The following is a 25,016-nucleotide window of genomic DNA, read 5'->3' as shown; positions in this document are numbered from 1 at the left end:
ATCATTTATATATCCATAGCTATGTATTTACTGGTAAATTATATGAGTAGCTGGCGTATTGCTTTTAATAATAATACACACACACACACACACACAATAAGTGCAGTAGCAGGGCAGTGTAGTAGCAGTAGCAGTAGTAGCAGTGCAGTAGTAGTGGTAGCAGCAGGTGACACGATGACATGGGCCAGGTCAATCTGGTCTATCAAGCAACACAAGAACTGCTGTTACACTGGGAATCAGACAAAGGCTTATCAGCAAAATTGGTATCTGTTCAACTCACTGGGGATGTGTTTATTCACAAATGCCTGCAGTGACAGATAAGACATCAGCAATATTGCATGTTGCCGTCATGCAGACAGTGCTCATAGTCTAGTTTTCGTGTTCAGTTTATATTAAAATCGCAACATCTACTGCTATATTTGATGTACTGTAATTACAAAGCTTCAATTCTTTGATAGTAATGCCTGAATTTTCTCATGAAGTGCATGAGTCATTTGCTGGTGCTCATCTTATTCATGGGCATTAAAAATTTTTGGTCAACATTGCACTTCCAACATGGTGCTTGATTCGGCACTTCGATAATCAGTTCATCACAAAGTGCTACTACAGGTATTCTTTCCTTCTGTTCGTTGAATACAGCAGTCCTTTAGCCATACGAGCGTCACCTTTGCGCAAACTCATGCTCTTTCGACACCATTAAATAATGATTCAAGCACGTCTTCGTTCATAAATGCCAACCAAAATTTCCACGCCTCTCCACCACCGCCACTATGCGGCAAAATGCCAGTGAAGACGGAAACATTAAATTTTTTGGTTAGAAGACATAGACAGAAAACGTACTTGGGCAATCATTAATTTGTAGTGTCAGAAAGTATAGAGTTTGCACAAAGGTGGCAGATTGCTCATGCTAATAAAGAGACTGCTGCCAGATTTTCAACAGATTTTAAGAAGGTGATTGAAGAGGAAGAATACCTATGAGAGTAAGCCTTTTGTGATGAAACTTTGGTTGTTCAAGGAAGGATGCCGAATCAAACTTATATTCACAGAAGTGCAATGTTGACCAAAAAAATTTTTTTTTAATGCTATGGGTCATGTAATCAAGGTAGGCACCATACCAAATGAACTCATGCACTCATGAAGGATAGGCACATTACTTGTATAAAAGAGTAAATTGAAGCATAGTACAGTACATGCAAATATATATGAGGAAGTAGATATTCTGATTTTTAATATAAACTGAACTTGCAGAAAATAGATATGAGAGCACTGTCTGCATGACATAACATGCACATTGCCAGTGTCGTTATCTAATCATCTAATCATACTTAGAGTATTTGGTGAATGTAAACATCCTTGAATGGGGTTGGTGCTAACAGATTAAAAAAGAATACCAATTTTACTTGTCATGTATGCAGTTCCACATCAAGTGCCAACAGCAGTTCATATGATTTGCTTGATAAGATTAGATTGACCCTTATTATCATCATCATTATCCTTACTGCTGCTACTACTACTACTACTACTACTACTACTACTACACTACTACTACTACTACTACTACTACTACTACTACTACACTTATTATTATTATTATTATTATTAAAAGCAGTACATACAGTACTTTCATATAAGTAATTTACTACAAATTACATATTAATAGTTTTATATAAGTGATTTACCAAGCGATTACATAGCTACTAGCTTCCTACCAAGGCAGTCCAAAAATTCAAACTTCACGGTGGCGCTACCATCGCTAGTGTAGGTGACAAGGACCCGCCCAATATCGGGACCGACAGGTACAACTCGGCAGGAAACTTCAATTTGTTTTCTGCCAGCTCCCGATCAACTTCGGTGGTTTTGTGCAGTCGCTTTTCATCATCTTTTGGATTTTTGTTCCAGTTTTGGTGAAGTATTCAGATTTTGTGTGGCTTAAATTCTAATTGATTCAGCATGTCAGACTGTAGTTCTTCTGGTGCTCAGTACTGCACCAAAAGTTGCAAGACTAGGCTAGTTAAGATTACTTATGATTTTCACAATAAGTGTATCAAATTGTAGGGGCAGGAGTGTAATAAGGAGGTTACATGTTCAGAATATCAGGATTGGGATGATCAACAATGGAAGATTTTTAAATCTCGTTCAGACAAGCTTGACAGAGATAGGAGGAGGAAGGCGGCCCCTAGAGCCAAAAATAGAGCTAGTATAGAGGCTATTCCTTTGCCTTCAGAGGTTGAGGATAGTGCTGTTTCTTCTCCTCTTATCCCTTCTGTGTTTCCCGTCCTTAGCCTTGGTACAGTCGTACTGCATACTCCTTTAGCTAGTTCCCATGCTTCTGATCTCGACACCATTGCCAGTCTCGAATCTAGGTTCGATAAAAAATTAGAGCTTTTGGCCAACACAATAATGGAATTAGGTATGTCTTTTAAAGCTTTTGTAGATAAAGCTTCTAGTGTTCCCATTGCAAGTGCAGTGCAAAGTGCAAGTGTTGTGCTTTCTGGAGGAGGTGTGGCTGTCCATCCCACAAGTTCTCCTAGACAAAGGTCCCTGTCCTCCTTGGCACCAGGAGAAGACATACCAGAGGTCGAAAGGAGGCTGGTGGGGCTCTGCCCACGGGCAATTGCCCCCTCCGCTGAGCCTGTTGCCCAGTCCCAGGCTGCAAGAGAGCGCCAGTGGAAACACGTCTCATTCAGTGCTCATAGTCTGTTGTCGGATTCAGGTGGCTCTTCACCCGACAGGAGGCGACATCGGCACCGGTCTTCCGCCTCTTGGCCTTTGAAGAGGCACTCCACTCTCCTCCTCCTCCCAGCGCAGGTTTCCAGAGGCCGTGGAGTCCCCAACCCTGCAGCTTCACTGTTCTCCTCCTCCTGTTTCTTCAGGTGCATCATTGTCAGTCAACTTGGGACAGTCCTGAGTTTCTCAGACCTGTAGAATGCCCGGTTTTGTCGCCTGAGCACTCAGACCCTCCTTTTAAAACCGGTCGCCTCCATCTAAGAGTTCTCTTGTTCCTGAGCAGCTACCCTCGCCTGAGCTCTTGGCGCCAGCTGCTGCACCTCAGGCTTCCACACCAGCTCGTTCAGCGCCAGCTTCTGCTTGCTTGGTGCCACCTCTGAAGCGCTTGGAGCCACCTCTGAAGCGCTCGGAGCCACCTCTGAAGCCATCGTCTCCTTGTCCACTTTCGTCGACCCAAGAAGATTCTTCCCTAGCCCTGATTCATCATCAACTAAAGGATGTTATGGGATTCTTAAAGAAGAAGACTGTCTCCAAAAACGAGGAAGCCACTCTGTCTCCTATCTCACCTGATGAGGGAGAAGTCGATCATGATTCTGTACCATTTTCTGCTTATTTGAGCCTTCTTAGGTTTTTTTGGCCAACTTTCCGGATTCTTCGAGCCTGCTCCTCCGGATTCACCTGCATCCACCTTTCTTAGGAGAAAGCAAGCTTGTGATTTTTGTCTCCCTAAGTTAGTCCTCTCCCCTTCCTCAAAGAGAACCCTTAAAGAAGTTGATGAGTGGTTGGCTTCCAAGAGGGATCAAGGTAAGGAGACGTTTGCCTTCCCTCCTTCTAAGCTTCTTAAGAGGAGGTACTGGTTCTATGCCACTGGAGAGGCTCCTTCCTTAGGAATTTCTGCCTCCTCCCAGGGGGACTTCTTCGTCTTGGTCGACGCTACACGACACGCTGCCTTCTTTCCTAAAATTATGTTCTCCTCTCTAGAATTGGACCATCTCGTAAGGAATATTTCAAGGATCTGGAGATCCGTGTACTTCCTTCACTGGATTGTGGGATTGCTGGCAAGGAAGATTGAGGACTGTCCAGTCCTGGCAGGGGACTTTGCTTCTGATTGGCCAAATGTTTTGTCTTGCGCTGACAAGGCGGTTAGGGATGGCTCAGCAGAACTAGCCTCGCTGTATGTGAGGGCTCTCTGAATAAGTGAGAGCTGTGGTGCTCTTTCACTACGAAAAGGAGTTACCAATGACACAGAAGTTGGTTTCTTGTTTTCCTCTCAACAAGCAAGACTCCATCTCTTCCCTCAGGACTGTTAAAGAGGTTCTGTCTGCATTACAGAAAAAGTCAACCTATGATTTCCTGGCTCAGTCCATGAAGTGCCCGAAGGTAGCCCCTGCTGCAGTACCTAAGTCCCTCTCTCCTCTGCAACCCCAGCCCTTTTGAGGAGGACGAGCCAGACCCCAGTCTAGACCGCATACCAATCTTCATCCCCCCTCGAAGTCCTTCAAGAAGTCGTCCATCAAACCAGCCACTAATAAGTCAGAGCTGTGCCCTTTGGACCCAGTAGGTGCTGAAGCTGTACTGATTTTGGGAGGAATGGAGTCACAGAGGGCAGAGCCCTTGCAGTGCAAGTATTGAGAAGCAGGCTGCCCATTCTCTTTCAAAGAAAAGCCGCCTTTATCAAAGTCGCCGATCACCTTGACGGCTTACTCGGCAGGGTCCGAGAAGTTTTTGGCCCTTGCTCAAGAAGTCGAGTCCCTTCATCACAAAGGAGCAGTGGAGGAAGTAGTGTACTAGTCATTGGAGGGGGTTTTACAACAGTCTTTTCATAGTTCCCAAGTCATTTGGGGCCTGGAAACTCATGCTATGTTAGCACTTCTGAATTTGTTTCTGTGGTAAAGACAAGTTTGCCATATAAAATGAACTGCTCTGTTATGTCTCCGTCATCAGGCGACTGGATGGTCATCCTGACATTCAGGACGCCTATTTTCACATCCCCAGCCATCCAGACTTGAGAAAGTTTCTGAGTTTTTTTGGGGGGGCAGGGTTCTCCAGTTTTGGGCACTGTGCTTTGGCCTGGCCACAGCCCCACAAGTCTTCACTCAAATTCTAGCTCCTCTTGGCAGATGGCTTCACATTCTCGGGATCAATGTATCCCTCTATCTGGACGACTGACTTCTTCGCTCCTCTTTGAGGAACAATGTGCGAAGGACTTGAAAAGGACTCTTTGCCTAACACAGGATTAAGGCATTTTGATCAATTCTCAAAAATCTCAGGTGACTCCGACTCAGAGAATTCGTTATTTGGGAATGACTCTGGACTCTTGAGTTTTTCGGGTTTTTCTCCCCCAAAAGGGTCGAGTCCTGTCTCCAAACTGTCTGAGAGTTTCTCAATCTCTCGGCCTGCTCAGCTCTTCAGTGGATGAACCTCCTGGGCACCTTGGCCCCAGTGGAACAGTTTGTGAATTGGGCAGGCTTCACATGAGGCCCCTGCAATTTTACTTGAAGGAAAATTGGTGCAGGAAGACTCCATCATCTTCCGGTTACATCAGAGATCAAGGAGGTTCTTCAGTGGTGGTTGTCGAGAAAAACTTCAGGAAGGAATTTTCCTCCTCCTCTGAACCCCATCCTCGAATTCTACCCAATGCATCAGACATAGGTTGGGGAGCTCTGGTAGGGAGTCAGAAGGTCTCTGGGACGTGGACATTGGATCAGAAGTCACTACACATCTGTGTCAAGGAATTAAAAGTTATTCACCTGGGCCTTGAGGCATCCTCTCCGCTAGCCTCGGGCAAAATCATAGCAATCTACTCGGACAACACCACAACGTTGTCTTGCATCCAAGAAGCAGTGAGTACACCCACTCCTTCACTTCGTGAGGCAGCGAAAAGACCCTTTCTCTGGGCGTGAGCAACCAAGTCAAGATCCTCCCTTGCTTTGTTCAGGGAAACTGAATTTGTCCTCACGGACGAGTTGAGCCACGGCCGCAGGTATTGCTCACAGGGGTGGATCTTAGACTCCAAAGTTCGTCTCTTGGTCTATGGAAACTTAGGGGCAAACCTTCCATAGAACTCTTCACAACATCGAGGAACCACTGCCTTCCTCTCTTTTGTTCCCCAGTCCTGGACCCTCTTGCGTGGTCAACGGATGCCATTCTCTTTGACTGGATAGGCCATGGTCTACGAAACAGAAGATCTGTTCACAGCTGACCCAAAATTCGACCAACTTCGCGCATGACGTTGCGGAAGAGGAGAAGCCATTTACCTGTCAGCCAGGGGCCAAGGAGGCATAACAGAAAAGAGGAGGTGTAAATGCGATCGTGATTTTATGTTGTCTATTGAGGTGTATTTTGGTCATCGTCATTGTAGAACTATGCCGAATATTTGTGCACTATGGATGTAACTCCAGTTCAAATCAAAAATTCAGATCTACTTTTCATAAATTTCTAAAATAAAAACTCCGAAATATGGATTCATCTCTGCGAAGGGAAGACAAATTAAAATGCCGATTCTTTGAGGAAATTTTTTGTAGTTTGCATTTTAAATCAACTGATTACAAGGAACCTTATATATGAATTACTTGGAATCAATACTAAGACATCTTGGTACAATTAAAGAATGATGCATTTCAACAATGCATCTGCCAGCATCAGGAGGACAGTTTAGAATTTGGATTCTTTGAAATGAAGCTGATGGTTCTGATGAGTCAGCTTTATATTGTTATACATGAGGCAACATTGCTACTTTGATAGTTAATATGTTTTCTATTACCATTTATAATTTAATATTGCAAATGATTGATGCCACGATTCTCTATTTGATTTTCAGTGGTGTGCAAGGAGAGCTATATGTATTGGTATTCTATTCGGGAGTAAATCCTAACTGTTCATAATAAATCATTTATATAGTTGAATATATTTTACAGTATGACATATATTGTCACTTTAACATTTATTATGTTTGGCTATTACTGATGATAATCAAATGTTGCAAAATGGTTTGATGTCACGATTTTCACTTTAGATTTTGGGTGGTGTACAAGGAAAGAGATGTAATGTAAATAAAATTTTTATATTTATTTTCTATACAATTAAACGTCTGAACATTCCAGCTGATTTCCTGTAAAGCCAATATTAAACGTCTGAACATTCAGCTTCATTTCCTATAAAGCTAACATTAAACGTCCGAACATTCCAGCTGATTTCATAAAGTTAACATTCATCAACAACGTGTATTATGCTGTAAAAGAGCTGCAACTTCCTTTGAGAGGGCCGAAAACCTCTCCGAGCTGAGTACGCCTTTAAGGCGATGGGAGAAGACATCAAAGGAGGTCTCTCCTTGAAGGGGATCGAATATCCTTCTTTGAGTACTTGAAGCACCCTTGGTTCCACTGATCTGGCTTCCCACTGTTTCCAATAATGTTGGAATCTGGTGCCCACTGGGAGACGGAGGACCGGATCCTCACTTGCTAGAGGCAGGTCTTGAGGAGGACTTCTTCATAAAGGGATGAACGGATCTAGGGTTCTGGCATGGACAAGATTGAGCTCTTCCTCTGCCACCTCGAAAGGGCCATGGCTGAAGGGGAGAGAAACGGTCTAGGATTAAACGACACAGAAGGAGCACGGCTCGAATCCTTCGGTCGCTTGGCCGATTGTGCTAGCAGATCGTGTGTCGCTTTCTTCTGAAGCTCTGTAGCCACTCGTTACACTGTAGCTCGAGGGAAAAGGCTACTCTTATCCAATGGAGCAAAGAGAAGAGAAGATCTCTGAGAAGGTGTAACTCCTTTGGTGGTGAAGGAGCACCACAACTCCCTTTTCTTTAACATGCCTGTAGAAAAGAGGGCAGCTAACTCTTGTGCCCCATCTCTAATAGCCTTATTGGCACAAGAAAGAACCCTGAGCCAGTCTGCTGTGAAACTGTCCTACAGCAAAGAGCAATCCTCGATCTTCTTGGTCAAGGCACCCACCATCCAGTCGAGGAAACTGAAGATTTTGAAGACCTTGTATGTGTCCTTTACTAAGCTGTCGAGTTCTGAAGTAGAAAACATGATCTTCACCAAGTCGAAAGTCGATCTACGAGCTGAATCAATCAGGCTAGAGAAGTCCCCTTGGGAGGAGGCAGAAACTCCCAAGGATGGTGCTTCTCCGGTCGCATAAAAAACATACTTCCTCTTAGACAGGCATGAAGGAGGGGAACAAAATACAGTCTTGCCTAATTCCTTCTTCTTGGCCAACCAAGCGTCAATGCCTGTTAAAACCTTCTTGGACGAAATCGAGAGAGCCATCTTTGGGAGTTTAGAAGATCCTGCTGGTTGCCACAACATGAAGGAAGACCCAGGAGAAGAAGGTGCCGTGGTGGAAAAGTACAACAGAAAGCAGAACAGAAAATAATTTAAAAGAGATGCTTAAGATGATGAAGGCTGCTCCTGCTCAGGTTCCTCTTCTGCTGAAGAAATAGCGGAAAGTGCCAAGTCCTGTTGCATTTCCTCTGGTTTCTGTGGAGAAGATGAAGGTTTCTTCAGAAGCTCCAGGATATTGTCCAATCGCTGATGAATCAGAAGCAGTGAAGAATCTTTGAGTCGCCAGTACTAAGGACAGCTTCGGGCACTCAGGGACAGGAGAAGAATGCACAGTCTTCGTAACTTGTTTAACAGAAGGCGCCGAAACAGGTTGACCCGCCATTATAGGGATGTCTGAATCAGAAGAATCTTCAGCCACGTAATCCAACACTGCATGAGAGCTAGAAACCACAGGGAGCTCGGGAGCCACTGAGCGTTCTGATCCCATTGCACGCTTAGGAGCCACTGGGAGCTCTGATCCCATGGGAGAAGTTGATCCCTTTGTACGCCTGTGAGCCACTTGGCGCTTGGGAGCCAATGGGAACTTGGTATCCAACAGGAGCTCTCTATCATCCCAATGGCTACATGAAGGCTCTTGGTCCTTTTGGCAATTACGAGGAATCAAGGGGTTCTGATCCTCCAATACATGTCTCTTCAAAGGCCTGGAGGAATCATGAAAACACCAACTGTGCCCTTTGGGCTCAGAATCAGAACCACTGGAGGATAAGGTGTGATCCACTGGTACACCATTCCAGCGCTTAGCTACCAACACCTGGGAAATAGCAACAGGTTCTGTTGAGGGAGCAACTACTTGTGGGCAAACACCACCTACCTCCCTTGGACTTATGGTTTGCCTCCTTCCAGGTGAAGGGGAGTTTGGCAGGGACCTCTGTCTAGGAGCATCGATGGGACGAGTAGCCACCCCCTCCACTGACACAACACTAACACTAACACTTGCATTGACACTAGCACAGGGATCACCACTCGCCTAATCTAAATGGACTCTTACTGAAGCTCCTATTTGAGCAACCGTGTTCACTAACAACCAAATTTCTTGTCTATCCGAGCTTTGAGACTGGCAATGGCACTAGGTTCAGAGGGAAGGGAGCCAGGTAATGGTGTCATAGGGAGTGCGAGAGAAGTAGGAATAGGCGAGCAAGTAGTCACAGGTGTCAAAAGGACTGGTCTAGGAGTAGAGGACACTGAAGCTCTAGCCTCGGCTCTAGCAGCCACCTTTCTATGCCTAGCCTTCTCTAACTTATCTAAATGGGCAGTCAAAATTCTCCATTTAATTTCGTCCCAGTCTCTACATTCTTTGCACATCAAGTCAGGAGAACAAACTTGTCCTCAGCAATGAAAACATACTGAATGAGCATCATATTTGGGAGAAGTCAACCTAGTATTGCAGCCCTTGCTACAATGCTGGTTACTAGACTTACTTGAGTCTGACATAATAGGTCAAAAAAAAAAAAAAAAAAAAAGCTAAGCTTATCTAAGCTAAGAAAATATAGCGCAGAGGCTAACAATGTAAAGAATACTTCACCAAATCCTTCGAAAACAATCAGAACCATCTGGTGAATACTCCTGAACTTCAAAACAAAGCTGCTGAACAACCGATGTATGGTCAATGAGCAGCAAAAACGAACTTAGCTCTTCAGCTATGTTGTACCTATACTTCCCAGAAGTGGGTGGGGCACTTACCTGCACCAACACAAAAGAGTGCTACCATGAATTTCAATTCTAAAGCTGCCATTAAAGTAGAAACTAATAGCTATGTAATTACTTGGTAAGTTACATATTTAAAAATGATTAATGAGCTTAAAAAGCTACAACAAATCTTAAATCTTTTATGGTTAAGTAATGCAGGAAAAACAGCTTATATAAAAATGAAAATAATTACATTTTCTAATGAACTCCATACAATATATACACAAACACCAGACCAATATTCAGAATATATGAGCCTGAAACTTGTAGAGATGTAACAGGGACAAAGGAAACCAAAGATAAACACAGAGAAATTAAAGTTGAAAAAAAAAAAAGGATACTGGAAAGCTTGAAACAGTATTCTGACAATCTTCTGAATGAAGAAAATGAGTGCAAAAGGAGGATGTTGGTGGGACAGAAGGGCAGATACAGAATACAGCATACTGTAATATCTGAGGAGGCAAAATGGCCCTCAAGAAGAAAACAAAGAAAAGCCCCAGGAATGAGACACTGTCACTGTTGGATAGAGGATTTTGGACTCTGGAGAAACCTGTGCACTGATGATGATAATCTGAAAGACATGGCATACTATAGTATCCCTCATAGTTAAGTCAAATTTTGACATATAATGAAGAAACATCTAAAGATGCATCACTGAGGAAGCCATCTGAGGCAGCTACTGGTGTGTAAACTCTGGGAATTAAGACTTGAGGGGCAGTGCCCAAAATAGAGCAGAGAGCTTAAAGCTGAATTACTCTACCTCCCCATACAAGGCACATGTATCTCCTGACTGCCACATGAACGGGGACATGGGAGTGCACATATAAGAGGTCCAAAGATATGAGGAAGTCCCCTTCCTCAGTGATAGCTCACACTAACGATTAGAGTACTATTCTATCATATCATTAATACTATGTTCCCTCCTATTCCAAATTAACCATCCCTATCCTTACTTAAAATGAACATCATGCTACTTGTTTACTTCTTATAACCTACAACATCAGTACAGTATCAATAAAGTACATAATTGTTTGCCAGATCTTTCTCAATACTGTGCATAATTTAAAACCATACTTTGCTTCTACAAAGATGAAACATCATACACTGCTTAATAATATAAGAGAATTCAGTAACTTACATGGAAATACTGCAAATATACTGTTGCATGATATTAATGGAAATTCTACAAAATGACATTTTTATGATAAAATAAAGTTTTATTTATACTTACCAAGCAATTACATAGCTACTAGCTTTCCACACGGCAGTCTAACGAAATTCAAATGTTTGCAGTTGGCGCTGCCATCACTAGTGTAGGTGACAGGGTCTCGCCCACTTTTGGGACTGATAGGTACAACTCAGCATAGAGCTTCAATTCGTTTGATGCCTAAATGTCCATTGAGGGGAGGAGGGTGGGCTCTGATTATGTAATTGTTTGGTAAGTATATTTTTATTTTATCATAAAAATGTCATTTTTATATAAGTGACTTACCAAGCAATTACATAGCTGATTCCACACTGCGAGGAGGTGGGAATCATGGATATGTTCTAATCCAAAACATTAATAAAGATAATGACTTTGAACTAGAAAGGCTGCTAGCATTGGATCAATGCTTGTTGTACCTTATCTGGTAAGAGAGCTGCTTCACGTGGGTACAGCCTCTGGTCGACGCTCATCTTAACCTGTAGAGGGCATGGCAGTATTGGCCAAGAGTCACCCCTACTTCAGTGGGTACTCTGCAGCCATGGAAGTTCTCCGATGGCTGACAAAGACAACAAATAGCGCCCTTGCCCTGGGCATAGACCAGAATAAACACAACACTGCCACCTACAACAAAATTAAGAACCATCATCCCAACCATTAAAAACTGGGGGTATTCCAGGTACACTGTAGCCCCAGGCCTCCCTTACACTCAATGACCTTACAACATGGCGAAAAGACAGTAGATGGACAGAGAGAACTTCTATGCTTCCTTTCCCAACCATGCCAGCCACGGATCCCAGAAATTGGTGCTGAGCACCCAGAGTTTGGCGTTCAAGCACTCCACTGTTGACAATGAGTGCCCAAATGTTGGCGCAGATTGCTCCACAGTCGGAACACAATGCGCCAATTCGGTCAATCTCTGCAAAAGATTGAAAAGCAGGCGCCAAAATGTGAGTTGAAAAAGAGGGGCACTCTGGGCTGAGTGCTGCGCTTGAACCTCATGAGCTTTGACGTTAAGGAAGATAAAACATCTTCTTGAAGTTGAAAATGCACTTCTGTAATCAAACTTCTAAGGAAGAAAGAAAGTGCATTCTTTGACAGAATGCATGAAGGGGTTCTTTGCTCAGCCTCAAAGCTTGTCGGAGGGTCCTCTGATCTTTTCTGTCTTCTGAAGATAGTATATACTTCAAGGCTCCCACAGGATAAAGAAGTCTCTCTTCCTCCTCTGGCCTGAGGATGTCCGTTACTCTCTTAATAACGAACGAGCAAGGCCATGGCTTGAAACGTCCTCATTCTTAAAAAAACCAAGAGAGAGAGAGAGAGAGATTATATACTTGCATTTCCATTTGAAAAAGCTACTCTCATGGTGAAAATAATTGACAGTTTCTTGCTAACTTGTTTTGCAATATATAATACCACGAGAAAAGTCTCCCTCATGAGATTCTTAAAAGAAGTCGAGCTGAGGTGTTCAAAACTGAGCTCAAAGCTACTTCACAACAACATCCAAATTCCAGGAGAAAATCCAGGATTTTCTAATTTGGAGGTGTCAGTTTCAGTCAATATTTCTTTTGAAATGACCTTCAAGGTAGTTTCCTTGTTTCTTGTTTCTCTGTGCTCTAAAGTGTTTTCATCGAGTTGATGAAGGTTACATTATCATGGGATGAGTGTCACTGTTGGATAGAAGATTTTGGACTCTGGAGAAACCTGTGCACTGATGATGATAATCTGAAAGACATGACATACTATAGTATCCCTCATTAGTTGACTCAAATTTTGACATATAATGAAGAAACATCTAACGATGCATCACTGAGAAGCCATCCAAGGCAGCTACTGGTGTGTAAATTCTGGACTTAAGACTTGAGGGCAGTGCAAAATAGAGCAGAGAGCTTAAAGCTGAATTACTCTACCTCCCCATACAAAACACACTTATCTCCCAAGACTGCCACATGAACGGGGACATGGGAGTGCATGATATAAGAGGTCCAAAGATATGAGGAAGTCCTTCCTCAGTGATACCTGCTCACACTAATGATTGGAGTACTATTCTATCACATCATTAATACTATGTTCCCTCCTATTCCAAATTAAGCATCCCTATCCATACTTAAAATGAACATCATGCTACTTGTTTCCTTCTTATAACCTACAACGTCAGTACAGTATCAATAAAGTACATAATTGTTTGCCAGATCTTTCTCAATACTGTGCATAATTTAAAACCATACTTTGCTTCTACAAAGATGAAACATCATACACTGCTTAATAATATAAGAGAATTCAGTAACTTACATGGAAATAGTGCAAATATACTGTTGCACGATATTAATGGAAATTCTACAAAATGACATTTTTATAAAATAAAGTTTTATTTATACTTAACAAGCAGTTACATAGCTACTAGCTTTCCACACAGCAGTCTAACGAAATTCGAATGTTTGCGGTTGGCGCTGCCATCACTAGTGTAGGTGACAGGGTCATTGCCACAATTTGTTTGATGCCTAAATGTCCACTGAGGGGAGGAGGGTGGGCTCTGATTATGTAATTGCTTGGTAAATATATATAAAACTTTATTTTATCATAAAAATGTCATTTTTATATAAGTGACTTACCAAGCAATTACATAGCTGATTCCACACTGCAAGGAGGTGGGAATCCTGGATATGTTCTAATCCAAAACATTAATAAAGATAATGACTTTGAATTAGAAAGGCTGCTAGCATTGGATCAATGCTTGTTGTACCTTATCTGGTAAGAGAGCTGCTTCACGCTGGTACCGCCTCTGGTCGACACTCATCTTAACATGTAGAGGGCATGGCAGCATTGGCCAAGAGTCACCCCTGCTTCAGTGGGTACTCTGCAGCCATGGAAGTTCTTGGATGGCTGACAAAGACAACAAATAGCGCCCTTGCCCTGGGCACAGACCAGAATAAACACAACACTGCCACCTACAACCAAAATTAAGAACCACCACCCCAACCATTAAAAACTGAGGGGTATTCCAGGCACACTGTACCCCCAGGCCTCCCTTAAACTCAATGACCTTACAACATGGCGAAGAGACAGTAGATGGACAGAGAGCCCTATGCTTCCTTTCCCAACCATGCCAGCCACGGATCCCGGAAGTTGGCGCCGAGCACCCAGAGTTTGGCGTCAAGCACTCCACTGTTGACAATGAGCGCCCAAATGTTGGCGCCATTGTTCCACATTCGTCAGCACTTCATTGGCACCAATCGGTCAGGTGCAAGATTGATGACAATGCAGGCGCCAAATGTTGAGTTGAAAATTTTGAGGGGCGTTCTGGGCTGAGTGCGAGCGCTTGAACCTAATGAGCTTTGACGTTACAGGAAGATAAAACATCTTCTTGAAGTTGAAAATGCACTTCTGTAATCAAACTTCTAAGGAAGAAAGAAAGTGCATTCTTTGACTTAATGCGTGAAGGGCTCTTTGCACAGCCTCAAAAGCTTGTTGGAGGGTCCTCTGATCTTTTCTGTCTTCTGAAGATAGTATATCCTTCAAGGCTCCCACAGGATAAAGAAGTCTCTCTTCCTCCTCTGGCCTGAGGATGTCCGTTACTCTCTTAATAGCGAACGAGCAAGGCCATGGCTTGGAAACGTCCTCATTCTTCAAAAGTTAGATTTAAACCGAGAGAGAAGAGAGAGAAATGTACTGCATTTTCATTTGAAAAGCTTACTCTCATGGTGAAGGCTTCCCGCTTGCTAACATGTTTGGCAACCACTAATGCCACAAAAAGAGTCTCCCTCATCATGAGATTCTTAAAAGAAGTCGAGCTGAGGTGTTCGAAAGTTGAGCTCAAAGCTACTTCAAATAACATCCAAATTCCAGGAGAGAAATCCAGGATTTTCTAATTTGGAGGTGTCAGTTTCAGTCAATATTTCTTTGAAATGACCTTCAAAGGTAGTTTCCTTGTTTCTCCTGTGCTCCGATGTTTTCATCGAGTTGATGAAGGTTACATTATCATGGGATGAGTGTCACTGTTGGATCAGAAGATTTTGGACTCTGGAGAAACCTGTGCACTGATGATGATAATCTGAAAGAAATCTTTTGACATACTACCAGTATCCCCCTCATAGTTAAGTCAAATTTTGACATATAATGAAGAAACATCTAAAGATGCATCACTGAGGAAGCCATTTAGATGGCAGGATGGTGTGTAAACTCTGGGAATTAAGACTTGAGGGGAGTGCCCAAAATAGAGCAGATGCTTAAAGCTGAATTACTCTACCTGTCCATACAAGGCACACATATCTTTGCCACATCAACAGGGACATGGGAGTGCATATATAAGAGGTCCAAAGATATGAGGAAGTCCCTTCCTCAGTGATACCTCACACTAACGATTGGAGTACTATTCTATCACATCATTAATACTATGTTCCCTCCTATTCCAAATTAAGCATCCCTATCCATACTAAAAATGAACATCATGCTACTTGTTTACTTCTTATAACCTACAACATCAGTACAGTAACAATAAAGCACATAATTGTTTGCTATCTTTCTCAATACTGTGCATAATTTTAAACCATACTTTGTATTCTACAAAGATGAGACATCATACACTGCATTAATAATATAAGAGAATTCAAGTAACTTACATGGAAATACTGCAAATATACTGTTGCATGATATTAATGGAAATCCTACGAAATGACATTTTTATGATAAATAAAATAAGTTTTATTTATACTAACCAAGCAATTGCATAGCTACTAGCTTTCCACACAGCAGTCTAACGAAATTCAAATGTTTGCGGTTGGCACTGACATCACTAGTGTAGGTGACAGGGTCTCGCCCACTTTTGGGACTGATAGGTACAACTCGGCATACAGCTTCAATTGTTTGATGCCTAAATGTCCATTGTGGGGAGGAGGGCAGGCTCTGATTATGTAATTGCTTGGTAAATATATGTAAAAACTTTATTTTATCATAAAAATGTCATTTTATATATATAAGACTTACCAAGCAATTACATAGCTGATTCCACACTGCAAGGAGGTGGGAATCATGGATATGTTCTAATCCAAAACATTAATAAAGATAATGACTTTTCAACTTGAACTAGAAAGGCTGCTAGCACTGGATCAATGCTTGTTGTACCTTATCTGGTAAGAGAGCTGCTTCAGGTCAGGTACTGCCTCTGGTCGACGCTCATCTTAACCTGTAGAGGGCATGGCAGTATTGGCCAAGAGTCACCCCTGAGTGGGTACTCTGCAGCCATGGAAGTTCTTCAATGGCTGACAAAGACAAAAATAGCACCTTGCCCTTGGCCATTATACCAGAATAAACACAACACTGCCACCTACAACCAAAATTAAGAACCACCACCCCAACCATTAAAAACTGGGGGTATTCCAGGTCACACTGTACTTTCCAGGCCTTGTTAAACTCAATGACCTTAGAACATGGCGAAGAGACAGTAGATGGACAGAGAGCCATTATGCTTCCTTTGAAACCATGCCAGCCACGGATCCCAAAGTTCGGCACAAAGTGCCCAGAGTTTGGCGTTGAGTCTCCACTGTTGACAATCAGCGCCCAAATGTTGGTGCGAATGTCACAGTCCACAGTCAAGTTAAGTTGGCGACAATCGGTTGGGTGCAGAAGATTGACAAAGCTGGCACCAAGCTGGGTTGAAAAAAGTTTATGGCGCTCTAATAATGCTGAGTGGAGTCGCTTTAACCTCATTTATTTGACGTTAAGGGAAGATAAAACATCTTGAAGTTGAAAATGCACTTCTGTAATCAAACTTCTAAGGAAGAAAGAAAGTGCATTCTTTGACAGAATGCATGAAGGGTTCTTCACTGAGCCTCAAAGCTTGTTGGAAGGTCCTCTGATCTTTTCTGTCTTCTGAAGATTTACTTCAAGGCTCTCACAGGACAAAGAAGTCTCTCTTGGACCTCCTCTGGCCCCTAGGATGTCCGTTACTCTCTTAATAAAACCAACGAGACAGGTCATACTGATGGTTTGAAAAGCCTAAACAATGCCCATCCCTGTGATGCTAACGCACTTTGGCGACCGCTAATGCCATGAGAGAAAGAGTCTCTCCTCATGAGATTCTTAAAAGAGGTCGAGCTGAGGTGTTCGAAAGTTGAGCTCGTAAGCTACTTCAGAATAACATCCAAATTCCAGGAGAGAAATCCAGGATTTTCTAATTTGGAGGTGTCAGGATCAGTCGTTATTTCTTTGAAATGACCTTCAAGGTAGTTTCCTTGTTTCTCCTGTGCTCCGGTGTTTTCATTGAGTTGATGAAGGTTACATTATCACGGGCAGAGTGTCAACATTAGTCAGGTTTTGGGTCTCATCTAGATCGCATCTTTGGTGATACACAGCCAAGAAGGAAGTCTTTTTTGAGTAGCAGACGACAGTACCCTTAGTTTCATATAATCCCAAAAGGCAGTAGCAGTATGGTGTGATAGGACAGCAAGGCCCAGATCATTTAACAGATTAATGGGTCACCCATGAACCTGTTAATTTCAGAGAGAGCTGGACACCTCTACGTTTGGATGTGTGGTGGACTTCTTTAGGCAACAAGAGGATTTTAAGATGGTTATATACACTGTCTTGAGTCAGCATATCTATCTGCAAGGAGATTCTTGTGTCAAGGATGTATATTATTGCATCCTTTATTCTATCAATCTGAACCTTGATTTACTATATTTATTATATTATAACAATGTTTACTGTATTTGAGCAGAGATGTGGTTCTGGTAATGATTTACTTCATGTTAAACTATTTAATGTTCATTTATTTAAGAACCTGATGAACAAGGGAGTAGTTCATGACAAATTGGCGACCATGAAGGATCGGTTCTGTGGTGTGAGGGTTCTCTGGCAGTCTTGAAAGGCGTGAGTGTGTGGTCAGTTAAAAAAAAAAAAAAACCTTGGAAAAAAAATTTTGTTTCTTGCAAAGAGGTAGGGAGGTGTAAGGTATTATGATATTTCTGTTTGCAGTTTGAATTTGTAAAGCCTTGTGTGGATTGTTTGGTTGTTTTACCTGCCCTCCTGTGTTTTTGTTATGTTGGTGCAAGGCAATGTTTGCTGCCCAAAGTCTTTTCTAGATTCAGTTAAGGTTAGCCCAGCAGCAGCAGTTTTACATCCCAACAGCAACTGGTGATGGCTACCTGTTGGCCCATGTAGGTCGAGGAGGAGATCGTCCTGCAGGTTGAGGATGAGGTTGGCAGTTAAGGACTTCTTTCAACAGGTGGTGGTTCATCCTGTTGGCCACTGAGCAAGTCAAGGAGATGGGAGATCGTCCTGCAGGTCAAGGTTGATGGCCTTCAGTATGGAGTTGTTACAGGAGAGCTGGTGTTCAGCTAAGCTTTTATGTGGTCTGCCCAGTTCAAGGATGAAGGATGGTTAAACCATAACCATCGCAGGAGGATTCATCCTTATGACCTCTGTGCAGGGTGTTGTAAATGTGTGAAGTCTACAGTTTTATTACTGATTGTTTGTTTATTGCTGTTGGTCTGTGGTTGTTTCCTGTTTACTGTTGAGAACTAATGAGGAAGTGTAACTGGTTCAGGTGTGTTTTCAGCATGTCATTATTGTTCATGTTGATGATCAAAACTGGCTTAGGATATTTTCATATCATAATAGGATGGGGATGAGCAAGTGTATGGCTCAGGTGTTTGAGATCTAAAAATGTTGATGAGCAAGTGTATGACTCAGGATATTTTCATATCATAATAAGATGGGGTTGAGCAAGATGGCTCTGGTTGGGCAGGTTTATGGCCTAATAATGTAATTTGTCAAGGGCTTTATTAAATCATTTACTGTCAACTTCTGCTGCTGTAATCCATTTTTGTTATGCTTTTGGCTGGAACCAAACTCCCAAAAATATGTAAATGGACTTGAGATAATTAATAACTATGGTTTTTTCTTGTTCTTGGTTTAAAAAAGGCCTCTTGGTTTATTTTTGCTTTTGGACTGGATGGTCTCTCAGTTCCAGGTCCTCATTTCTTTATCCTGATGAACCAGGAAGTGGTTCATGCTGACTGGAGAAGTTTCAAAGGAACTGGTTGTTGTTGAGGTCTTAAAAATCAATAACAGATCAGTTGGTGGTCAATTTCTTTTGATGGTCAGAGGAGATACAACTTGGGAACTATCAGTCCTCAGGAAAGTAAAATGGAAAAGATCAAGAGAGACTGACTTTATGTGTTCTAGAAGAAGAGTGGATTATTTTGTCAGTACCATTCTCTGAAACTTCCCATAAAAAACTGGTAGAGCTTGCTAGGAAGAACCATCCCTTTGCACCCAAGACAAAACTTCCAAACCAGTCAGAAGAGAAAAGCCTTTTCACTCCTGACCAAGACCAGACAATCCTTGATTTTTCTCTGAAGCCTGTTATGGTCATCAGGAGCAAAAATTTCTAATACCTTGAACAGATTCTGGGACCCAGTTTGGGCGACAACAAGGCTTGGCTGTGGAGAATGCAGAAACCCCTGGGAGGCAGCCAGAGACTCCCAAGGAGGAGCTTCCCCAGTGGCATAGAATTGATACTATTTCTTGAGAAGTTTGGAAGGAGGGCTTTACCTTGGTCCCTATTCATGGCCAGCCACTCATCCACTTCTCAAAAATCTTTTTTTGAAAGAGGAAACCACTAGCTTGGGGAGGCAAATGACATCAGCAGTCTGTTTCCTCAAGAAGAAATGTCGAGGCTGGGGAAACAGGAGCAGCAGGCTCAAAGAAATCTGGAAAATTCGCCAGAAGGAACTTTAGCAACGATGAATAAATCTGATGAAATGGAAAGGTATCTTGTTCCAGTTTGTCCTCATCCTCTTGGAAACACAGTTTCTTTTTGAAAAACGTTCCATAAAGTTCCTCAAGCTGACACTTAATCAGGGCTAAAGCAAAATTTTCCTGAGCTGATGGAGGAAGAGGCACCAAGTGCCCCACTTTTGATGCCAAGCATTTCTTGACATGAAATGTTGGCACCAAACACTCCACAGCTGCCACAGTTGACAGGAGGAGGAGAGCTGTCTGCCACATCAAATTGTCTTTTCAAAGGCCAAGAGATGGAAGATCGACGCCACTGACGCCTCACATCCAGCAAAGAGTCTTCCAAATCTGATGACAGACGAGAAGCACTGAATGAGATGCCTTTTCAGTGGTGCTCTGTCGTAGCCTGGCAACTGGCCTCCCTTGGACCTCCGGTATGTTTTCTCCCAGGTGCAGGGGACCGGGACAATGACCTTCATCTAGGAGCACCAGCCGATGGACAGCCACCTCCTCAACACTCACAACACTGTCACTGGGCGCAACACTGACACTTGGCGCCGTTTTCAACACAAAATCCCTGAAAGAGGAAGTTAATTCCATAACAGTATTGGCTAAGAATTTTGCTTCAAGACTGGCAACAGTGTTGGGATTGGAAGCATGGGAACCTGGTAAAAGAGTGTGGGGTAAATGTGTAGGAGGGCTAAGGATGGGAGACATAACATGAATCAAAGGAGAAGAAACAGAGCTATCTTCTACCACATCAGGTAAAGAAGGAATCTCATGACTAGCTCTACTTTTGGATCTAAGGGCCGCCTTCCTTTTCCTATCTCGGTCTAAGTTGTCCAGATGGGATTTCAAGGTCTTCCCTTTGCTATCTTCCCAATCCTGACACTCTGGACATGTAAGCTCTCTACTATATTCCTGCCCCCTACACTTGCCACACTTAGTGTGCAAATCATAAGCCACTTTAACAAGTCTAATTTTACAACCCTTAACACAATAATGAATGCTTGATTACCTGGAGTCTGACATATTTGTCCATCTTACAAATAAAATTAACTAGCGATATTACTATTACTAAGATAGGAAAAGCCACCACAAAAAATGAGAGAGAATACTTCACCAAAAATACTGGACAAAAAAAAAAAAAAAAAGATGAACCAGCAACTGCACAAGACTACCAACGTTAATCGGGAGCCACAGAAAACGAATTGAAGCTCTATGCTGAGTTGTACCTATCAGTCCCGAAAGTGGGTGGGGCCCTATTACCTACACTAGCGATGGCAGCGCCACTGCGAAAATATGAATTTCGTCAGACTGCTTTGTAGAAAGCTAGTAAATGTGTAATTGCTTGGTAAGTCACTTATATAAAATGTTCTGTTGTATGATGTTAGGAAGGATTATTCTAGAAAAACAGCACTCCCAATAGTGAACAGATAACAGATAACCTTCTCTGGCATTTACCATAATACCCTGTACATTGTATCTAACATCTGCATTGCAGGACAGGGATTAAGTTACCTTTCATCTGCTGTTATATAACTGACCCTTCAAAGAATTGATTTTCAAAACTGTAAACATTTTATTTTGCAAAATTAATACAGTACAGTATATAGAAAAACTATTAATCTCATGGGAAACTGTGTACATAATTTACTCAGATGGCACTTGAAGCTATGAAGTGTATGAGAATGCAGCTTGAATTTCTAAGTCATGTCACAGTTTATAATCATTATTGTATGCCATTCCTACAATAACTCCCAAATTCACTTGTTTGGTTATTCATTGTTAAAGAGGATTATACTGTATAAGTATTACTGTAAGTAGAGTACTTAACATCTGCCTAAAATGTGAACAAGTGAATCAATTTACGAAATGTGACAAACATATTAAAGGAATATACAATACATTTATTTATACTTCCAAACTCTCATTCATCTGGAAAGATGATCAGGAGGTGGGAAAGTGACCCAGGCCAAGTCTGATTATCTGTCAGTTTTATTAATTTAATCATTATTATTTTGTTACTTTACTTAAATGGGCTAGTGAAGTAGGTGTAGGCATTATACATTTAAGAAATGTAGACAAAGTATGCTGTTAATTTTATTGGGTGTTTGTAAAGCCAGTCCTCTCATTATGTTAGGAATGGTTGCAATGGTTGTTGCTGTGACGTCAGAAGACGTATAGCAGACGGTAGGGAGAAAAACAAACGGTGATGGGAGGCAGTCAGGAGTCTGTGGTGGTGACGAAAGGTTGTGAGTGTTCTTGTTTGTGGTTTGTTGGGTTGGTTTGTAAGTCTTTCTTTTGGTTGTTGGGGTCATGAGCTGGCTTGGGCAAGCAGTGCAACGGGAATAGGTGTGTACAGTAAATTGAGTAATTGTTGCATATTGGTCGGGCTGGGTGTTTATTCAAAGTCTAGAACTCTCTTTTCCTAATTAATAATAATAATGACAGCAAGTATTACTATATAAAGTTTCATATTAAAATTTATTATTTGGATAGTTACCTACTGTTATAAATAGCCAATGCAAACAAGATAACCACTAAATAACATAGGCCTCTATCTTTAAATAAAAAGAAAACTTAAAAGAAAATTCAAGTGATTAAGAAAAGCAACTGATAGATCAAGTTCCTTTGAGACAAACACACAGAGGTTCCTACAAACACCAAAACTACACCATCCCACAACACAACAAAACAGTCCAATAAGAAAAGCACCTCAGTGGACAAGCAGGATACACCACACCACCACAGAAGGGATTTTATTTAAGAGGAATCAAAGAAGAGAGGGCAACAGGAGCTGCAATATAGAATTACCAATATATAAGTCAACAATTTTCAGGTTCAGTAGATTCTGATCTCTTGTCTCACTTCTTAATGCAAAGTAGGTCTTGGTGGGTGACTGGGCAATGATTGCTTACCTGCATCAACTTTTGAAGTGTGAGAAGTCAATGGGTGAATTCAGTACCTCTGGGTGTAATGGATAATTTTAAGTGACACCTTTCCCTTGGCTTCTGCTGCAATGTTAGGCTTCAACCTCTGGAAGAAGAATAAAGAGAGAGGTCAGAGAAAGTAATTATCTGCATATCTATATACCAGATACAAATAATAAATAAATATGAAAGTGAAGAATGAATGCATGCCAGAAGTCTTAGATTAGTAACAAACACATTCTACATAATCAGCAACCTTTCTACAAAACCTCAACAACCTGATGCATGATGCCAACAGAATAGAGGTAACTAAGAGGCCACAGAATGCTTCTTAGTGAAAATACATAACCATTAATACTATTCATTCCACCACCATTTAACAAAACATCATGGAAGAAACATAACATCTACAAAAAAAAAGAAAATTTTTACAGTAATTTGTATTTTTCCTAACATACAAACCTGAAGTTCTTTATATTTTCGTCCCACCTCAGCCACCCCTCATTCTAATAACTGGGGCAGTCTGAGTATTCACAACAAATTCTTGGACAAACTTGAGCATAACTGATCCCCATCCCCTCAAGTGCTTGACATCAAAGGAGAGGCCATGAATCTCACCTACTCCCTTCACCAAAGCCAGTGAAAGAAGAAAACAGTCTCAAGGGTCAGATTTCTGTGTGACAACTCTCTCAAAGGCTCGTAAGGGGTACAAGTCAGGCTCCTCAGGAATGAGAATCACATCCCACTCATGGGGACTGAGTTCTCTGGGTAGGCAAGACTGTTCGAAGCTTCTCAGGAGCATGGAGATCTTCCACGCAGAAGAGAGATCGACTCCATTCAAACTAAGGCCCAGGACAAGTGAAGACCTGTAGCCCTTCTTCTTTCAGCAAAGAAAGACGAGACAGTCCACGCTACCTGCTGAAGAGTTTCTCTGATTGGAGAGATACTCTGCTGATGACACCAACTATAGAAGATGGCCCATTTCCCCTGGCATGCAGCCACTGAGGATTTTTGAAGGTATCCAGACATCTCCTTTGCTGTGCAGCAAGAGGAACCTCTTGCTCATAGGAGATGCTGGCTAGTCTCAGGTGTGAAGTGCCAACGCTTCCACGGCCTGGTGGGAATCTCTCTTGGGGCCTCGGATAACAGAGCTAGCAGGTCCAGATACCAACCAGCATGTGGCCACTTGGGGGCCACCAGAATCAACCTGAGATTCAGGGTAATCAGCACCCTGTTGATTACCCAACAAATCAGGCAAAACGGAGGGAAGGCATAGGTCACTAGGTTGTCCCAAAGGTGCTAGAAGGCGTGAACAGAACACTGCAAGCTTCCTGTTGTGCCAGGTGGCAAAGAGGTCTATACCCAGAGCCCCAAGCTCAAAGAGTCTCTCTGCAATGCCTGGGTTCAGAGACCATTTCGTCCTTATCATGACTCTGGCAACTGAGCTTATGTTTTGAGTCCCTGACATGTACCAGGCAGACAGCTCTACCGAGTGAGCTACTGCCCACAAGTGCAACTACACCACCAAACTGTGAAGCTGGAAGGACACCAATCCCCCTTGCTTGTTGACGTATGCCACCACTGGTGTTGTCGCTCATAAACACCAAGGAGTGCCCCATCAATTCAGTTCTGAAACTCCTGAAGGACCAGAAATGCAGCTTTCAGTTCCAGGATATTGAGGTGCTTGTCATTCCAGTCCCACACACCTGACACTAATACCTCCCCCAGGTGTTCACCCCAACCCTTGTTTGATGTGTCCAAGAACAGAATCATCTTGGGGAGGGCAGGGGGTGCCAAGTGGCACTCTGATCATGAGGACTTTCAGTGTCACTGGTGGAGTATTACAATCTGATGACACTGAGGAGACCTCTTCTCTCTTCATCTTCCTGGTAAACTTCACCCACTGTTTAAACAGCCAGACATGGTACTTAGAACATGGGCTAGTCTAATTTCAATCAAGCCTCCTGCATGAGGCATGGAGGGCATGAGGGTCTTGAAAGAGGAGAGGAACCTATTATAAGGCTTGTCCTTCCCTGGGCAATGCCTGAAAACCGGAGGTTTCCTTTCCAAGGTGGATGGCTTAAGTGATTTAGGGTTGTGGCATAATGAAACAGAAAACTAAACATTCATGCAATACCGACACCATCCTACTTACGAACATTAAACTTACAAACATTCAGATACAAACAAATGGGATCACAAATTAAAATTGTTTTCAGAGCTCTCCCCTTTGCCACCCATAAGTTCAAATTTTGTTTTGTGCACCTATTCTGTACATACAGTACTGTATGTACAGTGTATTGTGGTTTAGTTTGAATAAATGTAAAATACTGTATTAATTTTATATCATACTGTACCTAAATAGGCATGAAGAGT

The 25,016-nt window shown here is 42.3% G+C and overlaps 2 long non-coding RNA genes across 7 annotated transcripts in view; one reads left to right on the top strand and one right to left on the bottom strand.

Moving 5' to 3' along the window:
- LOC136846445 (uncharacterized) overlaps positions 1-25,016 on the top strand; it is a 798,351-nt gene that overhangs the window by 379,293 nt on the left and 394,042 nt on the right. The gene's annotated exons all lie outside the window — the stretch shown is intronic.
- Positions 1-25,016, bottom strand: part of LOC136846446 (uncharacterized) — a 143,931-nt gene that overhangs the window by 76,542 nt on the left and 42,373 nt on the right. For all 4 annotated transcript variants that reach the window (XR_010855400.1, XR_010855397.1, XR_010855399.1 and 1 more), the window contains exon 2: positions 22,629-22,746. This is a non-coding gene — a long non-coding RNA (uncharacterized lncRNA). The remainder of the gene's footprint in view (positions 1-22,628; positions 22,747-25,016) is intronic.

The sequence above is a fragment of the Macrobrachium rosenbergii genome, chromosome 15 (assembly GCF_040412425.1).
Source record: "Macrobrachium rosenbergii isolate ZJJX-2024 chromosome 15, ASM4041242v1, whole genome shotgun sequence".
Taxonomy (NCBI): domain Eukaryota; kingdom Metazoa; phylum Arthropoda; class Malacostraca; order Decapoda; family Palaemonidae; genus Macrobrachium; species Macrobrachium rosenbergii.
Note: the sequence above shows the minus strand (reverse complement) of the source record. Positions and strands in the feature narration are given on the sequence as shown.